At 38.1% G+C, this 21,837-nt stretch overlaps 1 protein-coding gene across 2 annotated transcripts in view; it reads left to right on the top strand.

The window, feature by feature from the left end:
• Positions 1-2: 2 nt before the first annotated feature.
• The window catches only part of VMP1 (vacuole membrane protein 1), a 130,129-nt gene continuing 108,294 nt past the window's right edge, over positions 3-21,837 (top strand). Inside the window, exon 1 of one of the 2 annotated variants that reach the window (XM_082860175.1) lies at positions 3-105. The gene's annotated coding sequence lies outside the window, so the exon portion shown is untranslated. Of the gene's footprint in view, positions 110-21,837 lie in introns of both variants that reach the window. The other variant, XM_082860176.1, reaches the window with a different exon arrangement.

Below are 21,837 nucleotides of genomic sequence, written 5' to 3'. Positions count from 1 at the left end.
AGCTAGTTCCGGTTGGCCGGAGACCTGCGGCGGGTGTGAGAGTCAGTCGTGAGCCGCTTCCAGGATCCGAGATCAGGAGATCCGGAGAAGCCGGAGTCAGAGCGGGTAGGTAAGCGAGAGCGGGGAATTGGGGACGGACGCCTGAGGCTATCCTCAGAGCTTGGCTTCTTCTGCACTTAGACGGTGCAGATCTAGGGCACCGTGATTTTGACTTCAAGCAGTGCTTTAGAGCGCTGCTGACTGTCTCAGTCTGGCAGTAGATATTTGGGACACCTCCCCGTGGTTGGCCACCCATACTGGACTCCCAACCATTCCCTCTCATCGCGGCGAACTTGGAAGCCGTTCTGAGCTTCTGTAGAGTACCCATCTCCTCTTCCTCTCTGGGTGTCTAGGACCTTAGAGTAAACGAGGAAGGTCTTCCTTGCTGATGACCAAGCTGTTTCTCAGCATTTGTCCGTTGGTTTCTTGCCCCCCCCACCCCGCCAACCACTAGCACATGATTCTGTTTTGTAACCATTTCTAAACAAAATTCAGACGTGCAAGTGCCTTCTAAAGCGTTGGTGGCCAAGGGAATGGGGCCTTCCCTCCGTAGATCTCTTGCAGAGGACCTTCACGTTATTTCCCACTACTTTCATGAAGAATAGCGTTCTCTGCCTTTTCCAAATCCCTGACCCCCTGAATTTCTTTACAGTGGAGGTATTTGCAATAAAACATGAAGGTTAGCTTAATCTCTAAACTTTCAGTAAGCCGTATGTGACCCTGTGTCACGCTGCTTAAGATTATTTGTGACCTCCAGTAAGTTTTGCACTGTTGTCTTTTGTTTTCCTGCAAATTCATGCAAAACTCTCATATAGGCTCTGGCACTGTTTACCTGTCTTGATAACATAGCTCCTTTTCCTAACTTTAATGTCTTTCAGTTCTCCTTTGGGGCTTGTCAGAAATTCTGTAGACAGATTGCACTGATCCTTTGGAGAAGTTCGTACAAGTATTTCTAATGTTGTAATGATAGAGAATTTAATGTTCTGCTACTACCTATTAATTGTATTATCATTAGCCCTGATTTTAGTTGTGTATTCTTAGCATAAATGATGATAGTAAGAAACTGCTATTTACTAGGCAACATTTTATGCATTATAGATTATTTTTTTATTGACCTTTGGAAGAGGTGGTGGTACCCAGACAAATGTGACAAATGTGGCCAATTTGTGTACGTGTGAAATGACTCTACAGAAGAAATCTTTTATATTTTACTTATTTGCCTGTATTATTTTAAAACACTGGAGCATTTTTTTTCCTTTGAGGAATATATCCTACTTGATTAATATAGTTTAATTCCTTGATTCACAGTCCAGAATAACCAAGTTTCTGAAATACTTCAGTAAATGTTTTAATACCTTTTAGCAATTTAATGCTTTAGAGCTAGTTTAATCAATTTGTTGTTTATTTACATATTGTTCTTTTTTGAGTTAGAAATTTTTTTCACACTTGTCTTTGAAGCGAGGCAAAAAATTTTTGAAATGTGGAATTATATAAATTAGATGTTACTATTTTTAACAGCTGGTAAATTTGCTTTTTTACTTTATAACTGCCACACCTGGTCTTATATTCTTTTTGTTCAGTCCAGTTATCCAGGGACTGATTATCCAAACTTTCTCACTTTCCAACTTCTTCCTGCCTTTGGCTTGAATTACCAGTTTTTAGGATTGCAAACATCATTAAACTTTAAATCAGAAGACCTAGATTGGAATCTTGGCTCCAACACTTATTGAGCATAGGTTGGCAAGTTACCTAACTTTCTGAGCTGATCTGAATTGTGTTGATTAAAGTACTGCTCACTTCATAGGATTTTTACAGCGATGAAGGGAGATAGTAAATGTGAAATCGCTATGTAAATGAAAATATGGTGATATTGTCATTTTACTCTGAAAGCAGGAAATATATCAGTGCAGAATACTGTTACTTTGCATCATTTCAAAATTTGATGTTTTATATTGTGTTATTTATCTGAAATTTGTCACACACTTTTCTGAGATGATCTTTGCCCTCCTTTTGAACGCAATAAAAGCTAATCAGGAATAGTTTGAAACTGTAATCCACTGTATTAGTCACCTTGGTTTATAAGTAGGTGACTTCAGAATGAGTTTAGTTTTGCATTTGGGAGTTTAAATTTGATCCTTTTTGGCCATCAGGTATTGTTACTTAAGAATTTCCACGTGCAGAGGAAGTTGAACTTTTGGGCACTTACATATAGTTAACTAAAGCCTTACTTACTTATATTATTTCACTGAAACCTATTGAAAGCAATATTTAGAATTAGAAGCAACCTCTGTGAACACAGAGTTAGATTCTTCTCATCTAACAGAGGAGAAAATTAGGGCCCAGAAACAATCAGTAATTGGCTTGCCTGAGGTCATATGGCTTAGGTAGCGCCAGAGCCTGAACTGGAACTGAGGTCCCAAGTGTTCTTTCTTTCTGCTAAGGTTGTCTCCAGGCATCTTTATTTGGTTTCGCAGTATTTCTTGGTTTGCATGAAAATGGTTTTCTTATGTATTAAAGGGATCTGTATGTGTATGTACATTTTTTTCCCTTTTTACCTGATTTTCAGTCTTGTAAATTCTAGGAAAACAAAAACTATGCTTGGCAAAATTTGTGGTGGAATGGAATAAGGATAGAAAAAAGTTAGTTCTGTTCTTCAGAATAGTTATTCTGAGTTCATGCTTCATTACTATCAGGTATCAAGGTGTCTTCTTTCTGGCAAGTGGAAAAGACAGAGGATCTTTGTAACACATGTCTCTACTGAGTGAGTGTCATTGCTAATGATAGGAGGAAACTATAATAATTTCTTTGCCCCTGATAAAAAATTTTCCCAAGCTGTTTGTAATTTTAATATAGTTATTTCATTCTAGGTAAATAGCCACTGTAGAAGAGTTTATTTTTTGTCTTGGTGAGAATCCTTTTGCTTCCATTGATTTCACAAAACTTGTTTAGTCTCTGACTATAATTTAAAGAGTTTGTCAGTGTTCCAGAAATAAAAAAATCTTCTTAGTAGGTCACCGTGGTGTTTTCTCTTGTTCTAGAGGTTCATCAATAAAACCTTGGTCTTTATAGATTTTCCTGGAAGGACTACGTAGATAGTGTTAAGAGCCTAGGCTATGAATTTAGATTGCCTTAGTTCAAATTCCAGGTCTACTACTGTGCAACCCTTGGGCTAGTCTAGTTACTTAACCTCTTATTATCTCAGTTTCCTCCTAGATATTGAAGTTAGTACACACCTTTATTGTTAGGGTTAAGTGAATAGATTTAAGTAAAGCATTTAGAACAGTGCCTGGCATATAGTTAACCATGATTGTTGTGTCATCATTATCATATGGCCTACTGAGCAGTTACTAAGAACTTTTTCCAGCCCTCTTTCGAAAGCATATCTTTGTGTTCCTGCTTACTTGATTATTGTTTGCTCATTATTAATGAAGTTTCAGTAAATATATATATGTATATATTCACATTTCGTGAATGTTTTACAACATATGCGGGATTCTTAACCAAATGAGTCATTCTTGTAGGCCATTATCTCAACCTTTTTGTGTTATTAACAGTTTACATTATATGTGTAAGCCACAACACAGAATTTGAGAATTGAAATTTGGGGGTTTGATATTTAACAATGTCTTCTAGCACTTACTTTCTTTGCATGAGCAGATTATTTTGCAGTGATATCTATTGTCATATTTATCTGTTCATTCATCCAATCAGTGAACAAACATCTTGTGTCTTAAGCCTTTTACCAGGTTCTGGGAAAAACAGTGGGAAACAAAAACTAATAGATATTTTAGTTAGGAGCCTGACAGAGAGAAAAAAATAATACAAAAATGAAAGAATAAGGGCTTCCCTGGTGGCGCAGTGGTTGGGAGTCCGCCTGCTAAGGCAGGGGACACGGGTTCGTGCCCTGGTCTGGGAGGATCCCACATGCCGCGGAGCAGCTGGGCCCATGAGCCATGGCTGCTGAGCCTGCGCATCCGGAGCCTGTGCTCCACAACGGGAGAGGCCACAACAGTGAGAGGCCTGCATACCACAAAAAAAAAAAAAGGAAGAATAAGCACAGTGTCATAAATGTTATGAAGGAAACAATCAAGGGTCTGAGAGAGATTTAATGTGGATATATGCTTGTTTAAGACTCTAGTATCGTACACCTAGAATATAGTGACATGAGATGAGATAAGAAACATTTATGGTCCAAGTTATGTAGAACTTTGCAGGCCATGAAAATGAGTTTGGATTTGATTTTGAGTGTAATTAGGAAGTCATTCTACAGTTACAAGTAGAGTAGTATGATTTATAAGTAGTTTACTCTTGCTCATGTGTGAAGGATGAATTGAAGGGGACAAGAGTAGAAATGGAGAGAGACGTTAGGAGTCCATTGAGTAGTCCAAGCGAGAGATGAAAATGGCCTGGACCAGAGTGGTGGCAAAAAAGTGGAGAGCAGTGGGTGGATACTACATATATCTGGAACAGGATTGGTCCTGGATTAGATGTGAGGTGTAAGGAATTGAGAAGAGTCAAGGATGGCTGTGCCTCTGGATTCAGTAACTTGGTGGATGGTTGTGCCAAGTAGTGGGAGAGGGAAGGTTTTGGGAGGGCCAGGTTTGTTACAGGAAGAGGGCTGGGGAGGGAGAAAAAAGCGCGTGTTGAATTTGAGGTGCCTGGGAATCATCTAAGTGCTGCTATTAGGTGTTCCAATCTAGAGGTCAGGACGAAAAATACAAATTCAAGCTAGTATTTTAAACCGTGCAGCTAGATAAGTCACTTGGGGGAAACAGGGAAGAGGAGAGGTCCCAGGTCAGGTAAAAGAGAGCTGGCAAAGGAGACTAAGGAGTGTTTAAAGAAAGAATGATGGGGTACACAGAACTCATAAAAGTGGTTCCACCTAGAGAGTACTAGACAGATGAGGGACAGAGGGGAGCAAGATTTTTCATTTTTAAAAAATTTTATATGTTAGAGCATGCGGAAGTCTTTGCTTATTAAGAATTCTCTTAAGAAATGGTCAGGTCTGTCAAATGCCACTCTCTGGTCTATATGAGGAGAGAATAAAGTCCAGTAAGGTTGAATTGGTTGATCTGACTAGCTACTTCTAACCTCATCATTGTTTGTTTTTTTTTTTGCGGTACGCGGGCCTCTCACTGTTGTGGCCTCTCCCGTTGCGGAGCACAGGCTCCGGATGCACAGGCTCAGTGGCCATGGCTCACGGGCCTAGCCACTCCACGGCATGTGGGATCTTCCCGGACCGGGGCACGAACCCGTGTCCCCTGCATCGGCAGGCGGATTCTCAACCACTGCGCCACCAGGGAAGCCCTAAACTCATCATTTGAGTCTGGTTCCTTCCAGAAACTTTCAGGTCACCACATTTGAAAAGCGTTTAATCAAGCGAATATACAAGATTCTTCTGCTCCTTATTAAGTTTTTTTTAAAAATCTATTTAGAGGAGATATTATTTTTTATACATATTTTTCAATTTTTACTTTAAAGTAATTATAGGAAGTTGCAGAGATAGTACAGAGTATGATTGGTAGCTGTATGATAATTGCATGTTTAGTTGTTTTTTTTTTTTGAGGGGGGCCCCGCACCACGTGGCATGCGGATGTGGGATCTTAGTTCCCCAACCAGGGATCGAACCTGGGCCCTTGGCAATGAGAACATGGAGTCCTAACTACTGGACTGCCAGGGGATTCCCTAGAGGAGCTTTTAGTACTGCTTCTATGGGGCAGAGGAATTTTCTTTAATTTTTTAAAATAATCAGAGAGTATCTATAGTATTTCTATATCTATGAAACTGTAAGTTTTAGAAACTTAAGTGTTTGAATTTATCAGTAACCTTAATAACTATTGGTAAGTGGAACATGCCAGACAGACTCCTGCCTCAAAGTCTTTGCACTTTTTTTTTTTCTTTCCCTACAGTGCTCTTACCCATATTTTTCCATGGTCCTTTTCTAATGTCAGATTCTCAGATAAAGCTTCTCTATCCACCCTGTTAAATATTGTGCACAGACACATACATATGCACACATACCAAATTTCTTTATTTTTCATTTGTAGTACTTACTACTATCTGATAATATGTTTGAATATTTGTCTGTTTACTGCTGTGTCTCTAGCATCTCACACTGTGCCTGGCACATAGTATGTACTCAGTAAATATTTGTTAAATGAGTAAATGAAAAATTTATTTTCACAGCTGTGTAATATTTCATTGTACCTTAATTTATTTATCTGTTCTCCTGACAGTGGACATTTGAGTAGTTTATAGCTTTTGCTATTAAGACCAATGTTGCTAAAAATATTATTGTACATATTGGCTCTTCACATGTGCAAGAGGTTCTTTTGGCTATGTACCTAGGCATAGAATTCTAACAAGGGTATGCCAGTATTCAGCTTTACAAGTTGTTTCCCAAACTCTGCTATTGTCGTCCTTCCTAATTCTTGCCAAAGAATGCACGTAAAGAGTGATGTAGTGGATTATAGATTCTTCTCATCATCGTATGCATACCCCTCTGCAATATGATTTTACTTCTAGAGTCTCTTATTCCATCCCTTGACTCTGTACTTGGCTTTGTGACTTGCTCTGGCCAAAGGGACATCAGCAAGTGTGACACAAGGAGAGACTTGAAAAGCACTTGTACATTGGGTCCTGTCTTCTCTTACTGCTCTTTTGAACCCAGAGCCCACCAGGTGGGAAAAGCCCAGGCTAACGTACTGGGGCATAGAGGACTAGCTGGACCAAAACAAGGCATCTCAGCTCAGACCTGCCTAGCTTAAGAGCCAAGCTAGCCCAGAGCAGAACTGCCCAACCTAATTCACAGAATCATGAAAAATACTAAATGATTTTTTAAGTTGCTAAGTTTTGGAGTTACGTTGTTAAACATAGCAAAAGATAATGGATATACAACACTGTAAATTAACTATACTCCAATAAAAATTTACCAAAAAAAGATAATGGATACAAATGATACCTCATTGTGATCTTGGTTTATATTTTTAGGATGTCAGTGAGGTCAAGTAGATCCTCTGCTGTGAAATACCTCTTCATGTCTTTTGCCTGTTTTAGTTTTGTAGGATTATTTGTCTTTTTCTTAATAATTTAAAATTATTATCTGCCTACTAGTCCTTTTCGGTTATATCTTTCTGTGGTTTGTCTTCTCACTTAAGATATCTTGTGATGAATTTAAATTTTAATTTCAATGTTGTCCAATTTATCAGTCTTTTTCTTTATGGTCAGCTCTTGCGTATGTCTCAAGAAATCCTTTCCTACCCCAAGGCAGAAAGGCATTTATGTTTTCTTCTGAAAGTTTTGCTTCTTGACTTTTAAATCTTCAGCCCATTTGGAATTAAATTTTATGTGTGGTTCAAAGTAGGGATCCAGATTTTCTTTTCTTTTATGGATAATCAATTTGATCCCCACTGATCTATCTTGCCATCTCTGTCATGTAGAGTTCCAAATATACAAGAATCTTTTGAGAAGCGACATTTTCTGTTTCTTGGTCAGTTTGTCTATCGCCATACCTATAAAACACATCTTCATTATTTATTACTCTAACATATGTACAGAGAGATAGATATACTCTGGGTTCGAGAACTTTGTCAGATACGTGTATTGCAAGTATTTTCTCTCATTCTGTGGCTTACCTTTTTTTTCTTAACAATGTGTTTCAAAGAGCAAAAGTTTTTAAATTTGTTAAAGTCCAGTTTATACATTTTTTTCTCTTATGGTGCATGCTTTTTAAATCCTAAGAAATATTTTTCTACCCCAAGATCACCAAGATTTTTCCTGTGTTGTTTTGGGTTTTTTTTTTTTCTGGAAGCTTTATGGTTTTAGTTCTTGCATTTAGATCTGTGATCCATTTCAAATCAGGTGTTACATATGAGAGAGGGTCAATGTTCACTTTTTTCATAAGAATGTTCAGTTGAAGTAGACATTCCTTTCACCATTAAATTGCCTTGTACTTTTGTAGAAAAGTAATTGACCCTATGTATGTGGGTCTATTTCTGTATTATCTGTTCTGTTCCATTGATCTGTATCTATCCTTTTGCCAAAACCACACTGTCATGATTACTGTAGCTTTAAAGTAAAGCAAGACTTGAAATCAATTAGTGCAAGTCTTACACCTCTATTCCTTATCCAAATTGTTTTAGCTATTCTAAATTCTTTGCATTTCCATATAATTTTGAATCCATTTGTCACTTTCAATTTTTAAAAAAAGCCTGCTTGAGTTTTGGTTGAGATTGCATTAAAGCTATACATTAGTTTGAGGGAAATTGACATAGTAACAATATTGAGACTTCCAAATGATGAACATATGTATTTTCCTATTTATTTAGGCCCTCTGTGATTTCTTTTAAAAAAATTTTTTAGAATAGGTCTTGTATGTATTTTGTCAAACTTACCTCTAAGTCCCTCTCAGTACATGAACTTTTTTTTTTAGACCCACAAAATATTTTTATTGAATTTTTTTCTTTTTAACTGTATATCCTCCCCTTGGTATAGGTGAAAATCTAAATCTCATAAAAACAGTAGTTGAAAACAGAATTTTATATATATATATATATATATATATATATATATATATATATACACACACACACACGTATTTATATACCTCAGAGATTGAATTGACAGTAAGCATAATTTTTCCTTAGAACCAAATGGATATATAAATCATATATGAATACCTAAGGATCATCTAAAGATGAGATATTCATGATTATTTCTAGGCCACATGCAGAACAAGTATATACATTGTGACATCAATAAATACTTTCTGAATTAATGAAAACAAAAGATCTGGGCTTCCCTGGTGGCGCAGTAGGGCTTCGCTGGTGGCGCAGTGGTTGAGAGTCTGCCTGCCGATGCAGGGGACACGGGTTCGTGCCCCGGTCCGGGAAGATCCCACTGCCGCGGAGAGGCTGGGCCCGTGAGCCATGGCCGCTGAGCCTGCGCATCCGGAGCCTGTGCTCCGCAGCAGGAGAGGCCACAACAGTGAGAGGCCCTAGTACTGCAAAAAAAAAAAAAAAAAAAATCTCAGGAGGTTTGTGAGTCTTACAACATGTTGTCTTCAATATTTCTTTCGTTGTTTGCTAAGTGGACATAGAAATCTATTTAACATTATGTCCTTAGACTTCTGCCAAAAGCCTGTGTTGAAATGACCATGCAAGGAATATTTTGGCATCTTTCATAAAACTGCAATCTGGGGACTACATGAACTTTAAAAAAATTCAACTTTCTGTGTTTTCCAAGTATATAATAGAGTATTGATTTTGACCTTTAACCTGTGACCTTGCTAAAATTCACTTATTCGTTCTAGTAGTTCTGAGCATTTTTCAGTTTTCTCTTATTTTGACCCGAGTTATTTAGAACTGTGTGCCTTAACTTCTAATTGTGTACAAATCTTATATTTTTGTTGCTAAAGTTTGACCTAATTTCTGGGTTGAGAATGTGGTCTGTGATGCCCATTGTTTGGAATTTGTTGTGACTTATTTCTTGGCTTAATTATGATAAGTGGCTTATGAAAAAATATGTATTTGCTAATTGCCAGATGCTGAATTTTATACATATCCCCCCTATATTTTATTTCTTAATTTTATTGTTAAAATCTTCTATCTTATTGAATGTCTTGTTTTTGTTTGCTTGAAATATCAGTTATGAACAGTTGCTTTGAAATCTCCCAATATAATGTTGGATTTATTCATATATCTGTGTATCTTTATCTATTTTTATGTTGTAATTTTTTTTTCCCCCCGGTACGCGGGCCTCTCACTGTTGTGGCCTCTACCGTTGCGGAGAACAGGCTCCGGACGTGCAGGCTCAGCGGCCATGGCTCACGGGCCCAGCCGCTCTGCGGCATGTGGGATCTTCCTGGACCGGGGCACGAACCCATGTCCGCTGCATCGGCAGGCGGACTCTCAACCACTGCGCCACCAGGGAAGCCCCTATGTTGTAAATTTTGATGCTATATTCTATTAGGTGAATTCAAATTTAGAATTGTTGTATCTTCCTGGTGAGTTGAACCTTTTATCATTGTCCTCTTTCCCTAATAATGACTTTTGTCTTTTTTTTTATTTTCAACCTTTTTTAAAAATTTAATATATTTATTTATTTGTTTATTTTTGGCTGCGGTGGGTCTTTGTTGCATGCAGGCTTTCTCTGGTTACGGTGAGCTGGGGCTACTCTTCGTTGAGGTGCACGGGCTTCTCACTGCGGTGGCTTCTCTTGTTGCAGAGCACGGGCTCTAGGCACTCGGGCTTCAGTAGTTGTGGCTCGCGGGCTCTAGAGTGCAGACTCAGTAGTTGTGGCGCACGGGCTTAGTTGCTCCGCGGCATGTGGGATCTTCCTAGACCAGGGTTCGAACCCGTGTCCCCCTGCATTGGCAGCCGGATTTTTAACCACTGCGCCACTAGGGAAGCCCACTACCTTAATTCTTGACCTTACTCTTACTCGCCCATCTTTTTGATGAAAATGTTTTGCTAAAATTGCACTGGTTATGAAAAACTGAATGAACATTTAAGAAGTAGATTGAGAGAAAATGAAAAATGGGATTTTTCAAGTTGTAATTTTACAAGTTATGCATTTTCCCTGTGAAAATAAAATCATGTTTTTACGCATAGGAACATAAGATATTTTTACATATTGAAAAGTGAGAGATGAAGAAACCTTCCCCAAAACCTATCAGACTTGCAAAAAGGGGGTCCCTAAAGTGTCTTCCAGGTTGTATCTTTTTAAAATTTGGATTTATTTTTTTTAATTTTTTTTTTTGTGGTATGCGGGCCTCTCACTGTTGTGGCCTCTCCCGTTGCGGGGCACAGGCTCCAGACGCACAGGCCCAGCAGCCGTGGCTCACAGGCCTAGCCGCTCCACGGCATGTGGGATCTTCCCGGACCTGGGCATGAACCCGTGTCCCCTGCATCGGCGGGTGGACTCTCATCCACTGCACCACCAGGGAAGCCCTAAAATTTGGATTTTTACTTAAAATTTTATCTAATTAAAAGTTAGATCTGGAACAGTGGCCTTTTTCAACAGTTAGACTATGATGAGTTGAGTATACTTTATACTTCACTTAATTAAGTTGAGGGACGTTTTAGGCCAGAAAAATATACACTTATAACCTGCTAACCCATTATTAGGAGATTTATGGAGATTTTGAATTCTTTTGTTACCTAACTTGGAATTTTAACTTTTTAATTTCCCAAAGCTTTAGAAAGTTCAGAAAGATTCAAGGAATGTTTTTCATATATTCTCATTCAAATAATGACTTTTCAGAGAACACATTGTTAAACTGTTGCTACCATGTGATAGATACTCTCTGGCTCTCAAAGCCAGATGATCTGATAATCACTCTGATACTGTGCATGGTGTTGGAATTATCTTTGTCTTTATACTCCTGCACAAGCAGAAAACTATATCAAAACCTCACTGGTCAAGATATATTACTCTTCACTTACAGTATTTATTTATTAAGTTTCCAAGCATAAATTGCAGTTTCTTAATGGTTTTACGGGAAATCTACAGCTATTTTGGAACAGTCTGTGACTCAATGTACTAAATAATCCAACCAAGGACACACACTCTGAAAGCAAGAAAGGTTACCGAAAGATATAATATTCTCAAGTTGGATATCTTTACATGCCTTGTATGATTGAGAAAGCTGACTTGATATTTTTGCAAGAAAGTAGAATCATATGGATGATTTTCTTTTTTTTTTAACATCTTTATTGGAGTATAATTGCTTTACAATGGTGTGTTAGTTTCTGCTTTATAACAAAGTGAATCAGCTATACATATACATACGCCCCCACATCTCTTCCCTCTTGCGTCTCCCTCCCTCCCACCCTCCCTATCCCACCCCTCTAGGTGGTCACAAAGCACCAAGCTGATCTCCCTGTGCTATGCAGCTGCATCCCACTAGCTATCTGTTTTACATTTGGTAGTGTATATATGTCCATGCCACTCTCTCACTTCATCCCAGCTTACCCTTCCCCCTCCCCATGTCCTCAAGTCCGTTCTCTACATCTGCGTCCTTATTCCTGTCCTGCCTCTTGGTTCATCGGAACCTTTTTTTTTTTTTTGGATTCCGTACATGATTTTCTTAAAAGGAAGTTTGTTCATTTTATTTTGGAATTCAGTGATGAAGAAAATTAGAATCAGTGGCTTCACTATATTTTCTTTTTATTTTCATCTTGGTCAATTCTCCATTAACTCATATTACTCAGTGAATTGCCATTTTCATGTCATCCTTAAATGTTTTTTGTGTCGCTTTGGGGAACTCACAGTAATTTACTTTTACATTGTTTTTGCATTACAAGGGTAGCTAATGTTTAAAATGAATGGAGTATTATAGTCTTAGCACACTGGATATACAGCCTACAAAGAACCTTTGTGAGCTGATTTTAGCAGTATTTTCTGAGCACTTCTGCCAGAAACAAACAAAAAAACTCCACGTTTTAATATCAAACTTAGATTTTAAGTGCTTCAGCTGTATTTAAAATCTGCTGGTTACAGCCTTTTAAAGCATTTCTTGCATCTAGATATATCTTCACAATGAAAATAATTTGATGTTTGAGTTATGCTTCTTTTCTATTTCTGTCTTCTCATCCCATCCACATACCTATAGAGTTTATTTCAACAATTTCATTCTTAGAAACAAAACTAACTTGGATGCATGCTGTTCAAATTGATATTACAACAGTCTCACTACAGGGCTGCATTGAATGTCAAAATATGTCATGTGCTAGATTCCTTTTTGAGGAGATTTCAGTCTTTTAAACAGGCTAGTAATACTTTGGATTCATTCCCATATCTGACTCACACCGTTTAGTAACAAATTTCCAAAATTCATGCTACCTCATTAAACTGTGAAAAGTGGCTCTCCTTAAAAATGATTATTGCCTCTTACCCTACCTACATTGGCTAGAGCTTTTTTACCCAGTAATAATTTTTTTAATATAAATTTATTTATTTATTTTTGGCTGTGTTGGGTCGTCCTTGCTGCGCGTGGGCTTTCTCTAGTTGCAGCGAGCGGGGGCTACTCTTCGTTGCAGTGTGCAGGCTTCTCATTGCGGTGGCTTCTCTTGTTGCAGAGCATGGGCTCTAGGCCTGTGGGCTTCAGTAGTTGTGGCACACGGGCTCTAGAGCGCAGGCTCGGTAGTTGTTGCTCCGCGGCATGTGGGATCTTCCCAGACCAGGGATCGCCCCTGGGTCCCCTGCATTGGCAGGCGGATTCTTAACCACTGCGCCACCAGGGAAGTCCCTACCCTGTAATAATTTTTAACAGATTGTCCTTTTGGTACTTTTCAAACTGTTTGCATTGATGAAAAATAACTTATTTTTGTTATCCAACATAAACTAAGATTTTTCTGTGGATGCTTCTGTAGAAATCAGTTGTGCAGTCTCTTCTATAGTATAGAAATACGGAAAACAAGTGTCTGTAAGTGAACACTTGGGTAGTTTTGACTATGATTATTTTGGAAAATTGAGACATTCATGGAAAGGGTGTGGAGAAGCTAACATTAAGTGCCTGCTATGTGCCAGACTCTGTGCAGGACAATTACGTATAATTGTTTTTTGAAGTAGAGAAAATAAATAACCGAGAGTCCCCCAAAGCAACACAAAAGACATTTAAAGATGGCATGAAAATAGGAATGGGGATATTTTACAAATAAACTCAAGTGCAGAGGCTTAACTTACTTACCCAAGGCTATGCAACTAGTAAGTGATGTTGGTAGGATCCTTTTAGCTCCAAAGAAGTTAAACTACTTTCAGGTGGGAAGGGGAACGGAATTAGAATAGCGTGGATGCATTCAGTCTTGGAGTGTGGAGTACAGGTGAAATGCTGCTTGCCCTGATTTGGCCCTCAAATAGACATATTGGCAGCTTTGGGACACCGAATTTATGTTCTCAGTTCTGGGTGCTGGAAGTCCAAAATTAAGGTGCTAGCTGTCTTCCTGGCTTGTACATGGCTGCCTTCTTGTTGTGTCCTCACATGGCCTTTCCTTTGTGTGCATGCAGAGAGAGTGTCTCTTTTCTCCTCTTATAAGGACACCAGTTCTATCTGACTAGGGCCCCACCCTTAGAACCTCATTTAACCTTAATTACCTGCTTAAAGGCCCCAACTATAAATACAGTCACATTGGGGATTAGGGCTTCAGCATATGAATGGGGGAGGGGTACAATACAGCCCATAACTAGCATATTCTCTCCTTACAGAGTAATTGTGTTATAAGAAATCTATATTTGGTCTTTGTCCCAGTTCCTGGCACAAAGCTCCTAAATCCTTTGTAGTTTTCCTGAGTAATGTGAGTGATAAGAACATCTTCTTTTATAATGAGGCAACTTTTGTCCGGCCCCTAGTTGCCTCCAGGATGGGGACTAGTCACCAAAAAAACCAAAGCATGATTAGAGGGTTAGAACTTTCAGCCTCAACCCCCAACTTCTCTGTAGGGGAGTGGGGCTATAAATTGGCAGAAGTTTTTCAAAAATTGTTTTTTATTTTTATTTGTTTATTTTTAAATTTATTTTATTTTATTATTTTTTTGCAACTCTGGATACTTTATTGTATCAAAGAGGAAATTGAAAACAGTTACATATTATCTAGGAAATAACATAATGAGATCAATGTATATTCATGTCTGTGGGAGTTGGCCAAAGCCAAATTTATGAGAAAACATCTTGAATAACTGAAAAAGAATAAAAATTAAATACTTAAGAGTATTAAAAGGAAACAATGAGGGCTTCCCTGGTGGCGCAGTGGTTGAGAGTCCGCCTGCCGATGCAGGGGACACGGGTTCGTGCCCCGGTCTGGAAAGATCCCACATGCCGCGGAGCAGCTGGGCTAGTGAGCCATGGCCGCTGAGCCTGCGCGTCCGGAGCCTGTGCTCCGCAACGGGAGAGGCCACAACAGTGAGAGACTTGCGTACCGCAAAAAAAAAAAAAAAAAAAAAAAAGGAAACAATGAAATAAACCTATGGAAAACAGACTTAATAAAGTTAACACTGATATTAATATATTAAAAGGGAAAATATAGTCAGAAATTATAAGAGCTGGTTCTTTGGAAGGGAAAACCAAAACGGTAGACTAAACTATGCTAGCTGAATAAAGGGAAAAAGGGATGATACAGAAATATAAAATTCGGAATGAGAAAAGTAAATAATCGCAGATATACCTTTGGGTTATCTCCATTTTCAAAATAAATTTGAAAGCCAAAACAAAGTTACCAGAGAGCTACTTCTTTAAAAATTGCTCCAGGCCCACATTATTTCATGGGTAAATTTTTTCCCATTTTCAAGAGGATCTGCTATTAAAGTTGTTCTAGTTCACACAGAAAGTTTTCCAGTTCTCTTTATGAAGCCACAATAACACTGATAAAATCTAGCAAAGATAGCACTAAAAACAGTCACTTTTGAATATTGATGTAAATATAAATTAGTATCAAACGGAGTCCCACATTACATTAAAAGTATAAAAAATGACACTGATTTTGTAGAAATGTAGTCAATATTGGGAAATCTGTTAGTAAACAGTAAAGTAATAAAAAAGACACCTCTAATAAAATTCGACATCCATTCTTTTTTTCTTTTTAACATTTTTTTTATTCAAACAGAAAGTCACAAAAGTTATAATCATCCTCATCAGTTCACTCAGTCCCATGTAATTAATTTTTTTTATCTTGATCTTTATGAATTCATCAGTTTTCCATTAGAGTTCTGAAAATGCTCACTAATTCAGTTCAGCAGTATAGTCAGTTACCAGAAACGTGTACTTGTCAGAGTCTTTTCCATGAATTCCTTGAAGATGAAACTCTTTTATAGGAACATTTTTGCAAAAGCGTCAGAGTATACCCAGAACTGTCTGTAAATGACAAAAGACTTAAAAATGACCACGGTTAAAGATTTGATGGAAGTTCATAATGCAATTGACAAGGAAATTTAGTTATTTAGTTATTTAGTTATTTCTGAGATATACATTTTAAAGTAATATTTAGTTATTTCTGAGATATACATTTTAAAGTAATAATTAGAATTATGACTTATAACATTATACCAGAACATATAAGATCCTTAGGAATTTCATGTAATGTCTGAAACATTTACATTAACATATTTCCATACAAATAACCCAAAGAAAGTTTAGTATTAGTTTTTTTTTTTTATACAGCAGGTTCTTATTAGTCATCAGTTTTATACACATCAGTGTATACACGTCAATCCCAATCGCCCAATTCAGCACACCACCATCCCCACCCCACCGTGATTTTCCCTCGTTGGTGTCCATACATTTGTTCTCTACATCTGTGTCTCAACTTCTGCCCTGCAAACCAGTTCATCTGTACCATTTTTCTAGTTCCACATACGTGCGTTAATATACGATATTTCTTTTTTCTCTTTCTGACTTACTTCACTCTGTATGACACTCTCTAGATCCATCCACGTCTCAACGAATGACTCAATTTCGTTCCTTTTTATGGCTGAGTAATATTCCATTGTATATATGTACCACAACTTCTTTATCCATTCGTCTGTCGATGGGCATTTAGGGTGCGTCCATGACCTGGCTATTGTAAATAGTGCTGCAGTGAACAGTGGGGTGCATGTGTCTTTTTGAATTATGGTTTTCTCTGGGTATATGCCCAGTAGTGGGATTGCTGGGTCATACAGTAATTCTATTTTTAGTTTTTTAAGGAACCTCCATACTGTTCTCCATAGTGGCTGTATCAATTTACATTCCCACCAACGGTGCAAGAGGGTTCGCTTTTCTCCACACCCTCTCCAGCATTTGTTGTTTGTAGATTTTCTGATGATGCCCATTCTAACTGGTGTGAGGTCATACCTCATTGAAGTTTTGATTTGCATTTCTCTAATAATTAGTGATGTTGAGCAACTTTTCATGTGCTTCTTGGCCATCTGTATGTCTTCTTTGGAGAAATGTCTATTTAGGTCTTCTGCCCATTTTTGTTTTTGGTTTTTTTTTGCAGTACGCGGGCCTCTCACTGTTGTGGCCTTTCCCGTTGCGGAGCACAGGCTCCGGACGCGCAGGCTCAGCAGCCATGGCTCACGGGCCCAGCCACTCCACGGCATGTGGGATCTTCCAGGACCGGGGCACGAACCTGTGTCCCCTGCATCGGCAGGCAGATTCTCAACCACTGTGCCACCAGGGAAGCCCCTTCTGCCCATTTTTGGATTGTGTTGTTTGTTTCTTTAATATGAGCTGCATGAGCTGTTTATATGTTTTGGAGATTAATCCTTTGTCTGTTGATTCGTTTGCAAATATTTTCTCCCATTCTGAGGGTTGTCTTTTAGTTTTGTTTATGGTTTCCTTTGCTGTGCAAAAGCTTTGACGTTTCATTAGGTCCCATTTGTTTATTTTTGCTTCTATTTCCATTACTCTAGGAGGTGGATCAAAAAAGATCTTGCTGAGATTTATGTCATAGAGTGTTCTTCCTATGTTTTCCTCTAAGAGTTTTATAGTGGCCAGTCCTACATTTAGGCCTAGAATCCATTTTGACTTTACTTTTGTGTATGGTGTTAGGGAGTGTTCTAATTTCATTCTTTCACATGTAGCTGTCCAGTTTTCCCAGCACCACTTATTGAAGAGACTGTCTTTTCTCCATTGTATATCTTTGCCTCCTTTGTCATAGATTAGTTGACCATAGGTACGTGGGTTTATCTCTGGGCTTTCTATCTTGTCCCATTGATCTATATTTCTGTTTTTGTGCCAGTACCATATTGTCTTGATTACTGTAGCTTGGTAGTATAGTCTGAAGTCAGGGAGTCTGATTCCTCCAGCTCCGTTTTTTTTCCCTCAAGACTGCTTTGGCTATTCGGGGTCTTTTGTGTCTCCATACAAATTTTAAGATGATTTGTTCTATTTCTGTAAACAATGCCATTGGTAATTTGATAGAGATTGCATTGAATCTGTAGATTGCTTTGGGTAGTGTAGTCATTTTCACAATGTTGATTCTTCCAATCCAAGAACATGATATATCTCTCCATCTGTTGGTATCATCTTTAATTTATTTCATCAGTGCCTTATAGTTTTCTGCATACAGGTTTTTTGTCTCCCTAGGTAGGTTTATTCCTAGGTATTTTATTCTTTTTGTAGCAGTGGTAAATGGTAGTGTTTCCTTAATTTCTCTTTCAGATTTTTCACCATTAGTATATAGGAATGCAAGAAATTTCTGTGCATTAATTTTGTATCCTGCAACTTTACCAAATTCATTGATTAGCTTTAGTAGTTTTCTTAGGATTTTCTATGTATAGTATCATGTCATCTGCAAACAGTGACAGTTTTACTTCTTCTTTTCCAATTTGTATTCCTTTTATTTCTTTTTCTTCTCTGATTGCCGTGGCTAGGACTTCCAAAACTATGTTGAATAAAAGTGGTGAGAGTGGACATCCTTGTCTCGTTCCTGATCTTAGAGGAAATGCTTTCAGGTTTTCTCCTTTGAGAATGATGTTTGCTGTGGGTTTGTCATATATGGCCTTTATTGTGTTAAGGTAGGTTCCCTCTGTGCCCACTTTCTGGAGAGGTTTTATCATAAATTGATGTTGAATTTTTTCAAAAGCTTTTTCTGCATCTATTGAGATGATTATATGGTTTTTATTCTTCAATTTGTTAATATGGTATATCACATTGATTGATTTGCGTATATTGAAGAATCCTTTCATCCCTGGGATAAATTCCACTTGATCATGGTGTATGATCCTTTTAATGTGTTGTTGGATTCTGTTTGCTAGTATTCTGTTGAAGATTTTTGAATCTATATTCATCAATGATATTGGTCTATAATTTTCTTTTTTTGTAGTATCTTTGTCTGGTTTTGGTATCGGGGTGATGATGGCCTCATAGAATGAGATTGGGAGTGTTCCTTCCTCTGCAATTTTTTTGGAAGTGTTTGAGAAGGATGGGTGTTAGCTCTTCTCTAAATGTTTGATAGAATTCACCTGTGAAGCCATTTGGTCCTGGACTTTTGTTTGTTGGAAGATTTGTAATCACAGTTTCAATTTCATTACTTGTGATTGGTCTTTTCATATTTTCTGTTTCTTCATGGTTCAGTCTTGGAAGGTTATACCTTTCTAAGAATTTGTCCATTTCTTCCAGGTTGTCCATTTTATTGGCATAGAATTGCTTGTAGTAGTCTCTTAGGATGCTTTTTATTTCTGCGGTGTCTGTTGTAACTTCTCCTTTTTCATTTCTAATTTTATTGATTTGAGCCCTCTCCCTCTTTTTTGTGATGAGTCCGGCTAATTGTTTATCAATTTTGTTTATCTTCTCAAAGAGCCAGCTTTTACTTTATTGATCTTTGCTATTGATTTCTTTGTTTGTATTTCATTTATTTCTGCTCTGATCTTTATGATTTCTTTCCTTCTGTTAACTTTGGGTTTTGTTTGTTCTTCTTTCTCTGGTTCCTTTAGGTGTAAGGTTAGATTGTTTATTTGAGATTTTTCTTGTTTCTTGAGGTAGGCTTGTATAGCTATAAACTTCCCTCTTAATACTGCTTTTGCTGCATCCCATAGGTTTTGGATCATCGTGTTTTCATTGTCATTTGTCTCTAGGTATATTTTGATTTCCTCTTTGATTTCTTCAGTGATCTCTTAGTTATTTAGGAAGGTATTGTTTAGCCTCCATGTGTTTGTGTTTTTTACGGTTTTTTCCCTGTAATTGATTTCTAATCTCATAGCGTTGTGGTCAGAAAAGATGGTTGATATGATTTCAGTTTTCTTAAATTTACTGAGGCTTGATTTGTGACCCAAGATGTTATCTTTTCTGGAGAATGTTCCATGCGCACTTGAGAAGAAAGTGTAATCTGCTGTTTTTGGATGGAATGTCCTATAAATATCAATTAAATCTATCTGGTCTATTGTGTCGTTTAAAGCTTCTGTTTCCTTATTTATTTTAATTTTGGATGATCTGTCCATTGGTGTAAGTGAGGTGTTAAAGTCCCCCACTATTATTGTGTTACTGTCGATTTCCTCTTTTATGGCTCTTAGCAGTTGTCTTATGTATTGCGGTGCTCCTATGTTGGGTGCATATATATTTATAATTGTCATATCTTCTTGGATTGATCCCTTGATCATTATGTAGTGTCCTTCCTTGTCTCTTGTAACATTCTTTATTTTAAAGTCTATTTTATCTGATAGGAGTGTATAGCTACTCCAGCTTTCTTTTGATTTCCATTTGCATAGAATATCTTTTTCCATCCCCTCACTTTCAGTCTGTATGTGTCCCTAGGTCTGAAGTGGGTCTCTTGTAGACAGCATATATATGGGTCTTGTTTTTGTATCCATTCAGCCAGTCTGTGTCTTTAGGTTGGAGCATTGAATCCATTCACATTTAAGATAATAATCGATATGTATGTTCGTATTACCATTTTCTTAATTGTTTTGGGTTTGTTTTTGTAGGTCCTTTTCTTCTCTTGTGTTTCCCACTTAGAGAAGTTCCTTTAGCATTTGTTGTAGAGCTGGTTTGGTGGTGCTGAATTCTCTTAGCTTTTGCTTGTCTGTAAAGCTTTTGATTTCTCCATCGAATCTGAATGAGATCCTTGCCCGCCAGAGTAATCTTGGTTGTAGGTCCTTCCCTTTCATCACTAAGTATATCATGCCACCCCCTTCTGGCTTGCAGAGTTTCTGCTGAGAAATCAGCTGTTAACCTTATGCGAGTTCTGTTGTATGTTATTTTTTGTTTTTCCCTTGCTGCTTTCAATAATTTTTCTTTGTCTTTTAATTTTTGCCAATTTGATTACTATGTGTCTCAGCGTGTTTCCTCCTTGGTTTTATCCTGTCTGGGACTCACTGTGCTTCCTGGACTTGGGTAGCTATTTCCTTTCCCATGTTAGGGAAGTTTTCAACTATAATCTCTTCAGATATTTTCTCTGGTCCTTTCTGTCTCTCTTCTCCTTCTAGGACCCGTATAATGCGAATGTTGTTGCATTTAATGTTGTCCCAGAGGTCTCTTAGGCTGCCTTCATTTCTTTTCATTCTTTTTTCTTTATTCTGTTCCACAGCAGTGAATTCCACCATTCTGTCTTCCAGGTCACTTATGCATTCTTCTGCCTCAGTTATTCTGCTATTGATTCCTTCTAGTGTATTTTTCATTTCAGTTATTGTATTACTCATCTCTGTTTGTTTGTTCTTTAATTCTTCTAGATCTTTGTTAAACATTTCTTGCATCTTCTCGATCTTTGCCTCCATTCTTTTTTTGAGGTCCTGGATCATCTTCAATATCATTATTCTGAATTCTTTTTCTGGAAGGTTGCCTATCTCCACTTCATTTAGTTGTTTTTCTGGGGTTTTATCTTGTTCCTTCGTCTGGTACATAGCCCTCTGCCTTTTCATCTTGTCTGTCTTTCTGTGAATGTGGTTTTTGTTCCACAGGCTACAGGATTGTAGTTCTTGCTTCTGCTGTCTGCCCTCTGGTGGATGAGGCTATCTAAGAGGCTTGTGGAAGTTTCCTGATGGGAGAGACTGGTGGTGGGTAGAGCTGGCTGTTGCTCTGGTGGGCAGAGCTCAGTAAAACTTTAATCCTCTTGACTGTTGATGTTCGTTCGTTGTTTGGCCTGAGGCAACCCAACACTGGAGCCTACCTGGGCTCTTTGGTGGGGCTAATGACAGACTCTGGGAGGGCTCTTGCCAAGGAGTACTTCCCGGAACTTCTGCTGCCAGTGTCCTTATCCCCACGGTGAGCCACAGCCACCCCTCCGCCTCTTCATGAGACCCTCCAACACTAGCAGGTAGGTCTGGTTCAGTCTCCCCTGGGGTCACTGCTCCTTCCCCTGGGTCCCGATGCGCACACTGCTTTGTGTGT

This window comes from Leucopleurus acutus (assembly GCF_964270905.1).
Source record: "Leucopleurus acutus genome assembly, chromosome: 19".
Classification (NCBI taxonomy): domain Eukaryota; kingdom Metazoa; phylum Chordata; class Mammalia; order Artiodactyla; family Delphinidae; genus Leucopleurus; species Leucopleurus acutus.
This window is presented reverse-complemented; position numbering and strand designations above follow the sequence as displayed.